Below are 6,205 nucleotides of genomic sequence, written 5' to 3' on the forward strand. Positions count from 1 at the left end.
TTAAATCATCAATAAGTTATAGGAGAGGCACCATTTGTCTTTATTCTTTTTAGACCGTCCTCTGTGTGCTGCTGTTACCTTCTTAGGTCTATTTCTGATCTTTGGAGAAAGATTGTGCAGTAGCAAGACCAAGAACTGCTTTGATTTCTGATTCCATGACCTTGGGCAAGTCTTGTTATTTCTCAAAGCTTCAGGGTGCACACTTGTAAGATGGGGCTAGTAGCTTCTGCCCTGCCTACTCTTCGAATTCTTGGACTGTGGCTAAACTTCTGACTCTGGGATTCCTCTGATCTGAATTTAAATCCTGGCTCTACTGATTATTAGTGTGTCACTTTGGGCAAGTTATCAAACCAGTCTCTTTGAGACTCAGTTTTTTATCCATAAAATTAGCATAAAATATTACCTCATAGGTTTATTATATGGATTAAATTGATAATGTGAATAAGATGCTTTGCACAGTGTCTGGTATTCAGAAGTTCTTTGTTATTATAAAACATTATTAATACTTATTGGGGCAGTAGAATGAATTTTTGGCTTCTATCCAAAACTAACTTAAATTTTCAGTCACCTTTGTTAACTAGAAAATGAGTGAAACCTTTACACTGACCCCAAAGTAGCCTATTTTCCTGTCTCCACTGAGCATTTACTTTTTAGGTAGTCTCTTTTTCCTTAATCCATTACAGACTTGGTCTTTTGTTATGTCTTGTTTCCTCTGGGCTACCCAACTCTGTCTTTGGCTACCAGGTCCTACTTTCCAAGCACTTCATCTCAAAATCAGTCATGTTGGTTCTTGCCTATTGTTTTATTTATCTCCTCTTTCAATTATTCACTTATTCAACGAGTAGTTACTAAGCACCTTATAAGCACCAGACACTGTATTAATGCTGATGACACAATGTTGGATGAGAACAGACATCCTCTCTGTTTCCACAGTCTGATGGAAAGAGACATGTAATTGGGTAATAATTTTGTATAATAGTCGATGTGCTTACCACTTAATTAACCAAATTGATGACTAGGAAGAAGTACTTCATCCTAGCATTCCCTCCCCTACCAATTCTATCCCACAAGATAGAATTATAGGACCAAGAGGATGTGTGGAAGGAAGGGAAGAGAGGAAAAGAAATTGTGATGAGAGAAAGTCATAGGTTTAAGACCAGGGACCAAACCACAAGGGAGCTTGCAGACGAGAGGGTGGGGTAACTCCCAAATTCTATCCATCTCCCTTGCACGTGAAGCACCATCTACTTCCAGGACTGGGGAGCAAAGTAAGACACGAGTCCTTTCCTTGCACTGGTGGCACAGAGCCTGTGACCATCTAAAGAAAATCTTTTGATTAGTGTCCTTCCAACCACATTGTGAAAATAACTCCTTTGTTGTCTCCACAGACATGCATATCAGATGCAAGGCAAGATCCTGGAAATACAGAGAGTAGCCGAGGTGTAGAAGGAAAGAATGGCCATAATCAGTCTTGAGATTTTTCCTCAAGCTGGGGCAGTGATTATACACACTCCTGTTATACAGATATTAAAAATCATGCTGATATGCAAACTGAGATGAGTGCTCTGAAGAAAAGAAATTTTGAGAGCACTGAAGAAATGGACCTGACCTAGAATGGAAGGTCAGGAATGGTTCCCCTGAGGAAGTGACATTTAAGTTTAATTTTCAATGATAAGTGGTAGTTAATTAGATAAAGGAAGGGGAAAAGAAATAGCATGAGCCCATGTCAAAGTGAGGGGCCATGCTGTATTCTATTAACTGGACAAGGGTCAGTGTGGCTGCCGAAGGCAAGAGAAAGCAGTGCAGGGTGAAGCTGGAAAGATGACCTAGACCTTGCAGGAACTCATAAGAACATTGGTCATTGGCCCAAGAAAAATGAAAAGCCATTGAAGGAATTTAAGTAAAGGGGGTGGAAGATCACACCAGTTACAGTGCGGAGAATGGATAAAAGGGTACCAGCGCGAAAGCAAGGAGGCGACTGCAGGAATTCGCTCAAGAAATAATAGGCCGAGATTTACGAGTTTCTTCTATACTTCCCAACTGGCTTCTGGTCCTTCAAATAACCTTAGATTTCAAAAAAATCCTTGATCTTGTGAACGACTTCATTCCCGCTTTCTAGAAATAGCTTCATTATTGTCATATTGTGTTTTAGGACCTTAACATTTTAATTCTTCCCTATATCACTTTCTCTTTAAAGAAAAAACCTCAGGACTTCCAGGATGATGAACATGTGGAGAGTGATGAGCCTGGAGAGAACGTGGACACTCCTCGCCCCTCCCCCACCACCTTGCCTTAGGCGTCTCTTCTATGTCGCTGTTCCTGAATTGTATCTTTTTATAATAAACCAGTAATCTAGTTTGAGAGTGAGGTTTAATGTTATCCACATTAAAATAGCAAAGCTATTTTCAGAAACATAAAGTTTGAAGTTGGATGGTGGATCCCCTCGATGTTCGTCCTGAGGCCTTCTGCCCTTCCAGATGCCGCAGGCCGAACTGGAGGAGTCGGCACCCACACAGAGAACCGTGGGGGGCAGTTTAATTAATCTTAAAGTTGCCATTGATGTAGGGCAACCAGTCCAGAATTATCTCCCAGTCTGTGGCCCACACCAGCCCTCGGGCACCCAGGCACCCCACATGCCTGCCTTAGGAACTGGGTTCTTCCCCAGCATCCAGTCACTCGGGCCCAGAAACCTGTTCAGCATCGTGATATCATCTGCAGCCCTCTGTGGCCACTTTTTAAAAAACTATTAATATCAATTGCCTATCATGCAGCTAAACGAGATTATTGATATAAAAAAATCTCATCCTATCTGTATATTTATAATGACATGTCCTTGGATTTTAAAATACACACTAAAAGAATTCCACACCAAAGACTCATACTTACCCACATGTCTGATCTCATTTTATTCTAGATTTCCCCTTCTTCTCAGTCTCTTATTCTTTGAATATTATCCTTGGTTCTGAGTGCTAAGCTTTGAGGATCATTGGAAAACAAGGTGCCCAGATAGTAGTGAAGATAAGGAGTAAACTTCAAACTATGACACAGGAGATTCATGAAAACTAGAAATGGTTTTTCCTTATAAGGGGAAATGTTTGAGATTAAAATGACAGATGCCTTCCAAATATTATCACTACAAATAAGCAGTAACTTTTTTCCTGTGTCATCCAAAAGCTCATGAACAGGACTAATAGGAGAATTACAAAATGGGTATAGATATATACTTCAATAGAGCAAAATTTAGATCTTTGTATTTATTGCTTATACATAGAATAGGCTACCTTGGGATGAAGTGAACTTTTAATCCTTGGGAATATTGAAACAGACTTTGGACAGTCACATGACACAAATGAGAATGAAACACCAGATGGAGGCTGGAACTGGATGATCTTCGAGGTCCGTCTTGAACCTTCCCTCTAGTATACCTAATGCTCCATCGGCAACACTAACACAGGGGAGGGTCGAGTTGGGACTTATTTTCAGGTCCCAGAAGACAGAGGAAACCACATCACCGAGAGAATCAGGCCGGTGTTTGCAAGGTGTGAATATGTGTTTAAGTGACTTCGTTTCAGAAATACATCCACTTTCTTTTTTAACCATTGGTTTCAGTTATCTAAATCTCAGTCCCTTCCATTAGCGTGGATTGTCACTTAACTATAACGCACGCTCCCTGCTGCCGATTTGCATAAAACAGTTACATGTAATCAGTCATCAAATAGATAAAAGAGAAATTGCTGTTTTTCAATACATTTTCAAACAAAATTTGTCAGGAAAAACCTATATAGGCCTTAATTTCTTTTAAAAGCCTGTGTTTTATATGCATTCAACAAGCATATTTAGTGATATCTATTTAAACCTGGCACACCTAGCTATTAAAACATAATATTTGGTGATGAGGAGATTCTGGTTACAAGTTTCTTTTTCAACACCTGGGCAATTTAGCTCTAAAGGAAAAAAGCAAAGAAGAAATTGGTCATGCCGACATGACCCTAACGCTTAATTCAGTCATTGTATTCTACCTTTTCCTCATCTCCCCAGACACACAACAATAGCACTAATTGCTCTTTAGATGCATTAAATCTCCAATGCTGAGTTCTATACGTGGCTTAAGCAACCTGACGAAGCAGAAGTTGGTCAGTGGTCCTGTTTCCTCTCTCACTCTACACACGCATATATGCTCAGGTTAAAAACGCCCTTTGTCGTCTCCTACCCTTATTAGCTTCATTCTCCATTAGTGTTCTGGAGAGAAAACATCTTCCTTTATTGTTACTTGTCACTCTTGTTTCCCTTTTACTTTCATCTGTTAGCCTTTCTTCCTTTCCCCCATTATATATAGACACACAGATACACACACACACACCTTTTCCTCAACACCTCAATACAATATTTCAAATTTCTCTCTCCCACATCCCTATTTTTCTTTCATAATCAGATAAGAGAAGGTCGATGGAGAACACAAAGAGTAATGAACCAAAAACATTCAGATAATGACCCGTCTTTTAATTTTGGATACAGCAACGTATGGAACTTTTGAGTATTTGTATTTTTATCTTTGAAAATGTGTCTCTGAATGTCTTCAAAACTTGGATGACTAGGATATCATTCAAATATAATCAGAACATGAACTGTGGAGAGAGAAAAATTTGGATTTTAAAGTAATATGGTAATTAGGTAGTCAGATTTTTTTTTTTTAAGTATTGGAGAAGATATGGGAAAACAAAAACTGTTCTGCACTGCACTTTAACTTAACATGCTTACATAATAACGTGCTCATGAGGGGCACTATATAACATCTACATCCAAATAACAATACATAATGTGCCTAACCCAAGGGTAAGATTTTCTTGGTACAAACTTCATTCCAGGTAGGGAGGAACCACTAGTGAAGTAAATATTTGAGGTAGAGAAAATGCTTGCAGTCATAGCTTTAAATCACACCATGAAAGTGGCCCCCCTCTCCTAAAGCTGGCTCTGCCCAAAGGGACTCAAGAGTCTGAGAAGATGATAGACTTGACTATATGACCTCCAAAGGAGAACCACCACGATGCTCATAAAACATGTAGTTCTTTAGCCTGCGGCATGTGTTTCTTCATCAAAAAAACAGCTTTTCCTTAGCTTTAAACTCAAGAGAAAGGAAGATTGACATGAGGAAGGGAACTCAAGAAAATTTTCTTTCAGAACTAAATAAAAAGAAAATTGAAGAATTTTCCTGATGAGAAAGGGGGAAAATTAAACTCATTGTATGCAGAATCTCTTCTCTGCCTCCTAGAGAAAAGAACAGCTTTACCAAGGAGTCAAGTTCCTTCTTGCCTTTGCATTTCCAAGTGTAGTGGTCTGTGCAGAGTGACACCTAGTGGTCTCCAAGATGTCTTTACTAGCAAGAGCAATGAATCATGTGCATGTGCGTGTGTTTGAGCATTTATAAAGAAGCCTTTTTTCTTCCTCCATATTCATAAGCTGCGAACGAAATGATTTGTTCTTTAGTTTTGATTCCAATACCACAACTTTTTGGCCACATATCCTCTTATTGTTAAATCATAGAGAAAATTAATATTTAATATTTGAGCAGTGGATAGAAGTTGCCAAGTGGAATGGAACAGTGATTCTGATGTGTGAGCAAAATGATTTGTCCAAATCTGGAATCCGAAAGGCAAAAACAAAGTACAATACCTGACCCAATAGATTTCAAAGGACCAATGGCTTTTGTAGTTGGATTCTTTGGGGTTCACGACAGACCTTATTTCCACATGGTTTCTACTCTGCCTTTAAAACCCCACCTGGGTGGACCTGTCCAGTTGCCCACCTATAGTCTTAATTGGACTGGGGAATTTAGAGAGCTGAGAAATTTGTAATGGAGCAAGGAAATTTCAGCTATCCAGGAACCATTTAAAACTCCAGAGTGCCATAGGAAAAGGATTTCTACTTCCTCTTCTTATCAATAGATTATCAGTGAAGTGGGATCCAGAAAATGTTACATTTGGTCTTCTAAGGGTTGAGTTGACAAAGACTTCTTTTCGGGTATCATGTAAAATGAAAATTGCGGGAAGCACTCTAGAATTTATCAAACTTAATTCTTCTAAACTCCATTTTGAGGATTAAAAAAGATGAGTATAATAAATATGACTGAATTTGGCTACAAAAACTAGTAATGAAAGAAGATCCTGGAAAATAATAACTGGAAGAATTAGGTGAGAGAATTTATAGC

The 6,205-nt window shown here is 38.9% G+C and overlaps 1 pseudogene; it reads right to left on the bottom strand.

Annotated features, from left to right (window-relative positions):
* Positions 1–2,534: 2,534 nt before the first annotated feature.
* On the bottom strand, positions 2,535–2,701 carry LOC102886399 (annotated as a pseudogene).
* Positions 2,702–6,205: the final 3,504 nt, after the last annotated feature.

The sequence above is a fragment of the Pteropus alecto genome, unplaced genomic scaffold (genome assembly GCF_000325575.1).
Source record: "Pteropus alecto unplaced genomic scaffold, ASM32557v1 scaffold61, whole genome shotgun sequence".
NCBI lineage: Eukaryota > Metazoa > Chordata > Mammalia > Chiroptera > Pteropodidae > Pteropus > Pteropus alecto.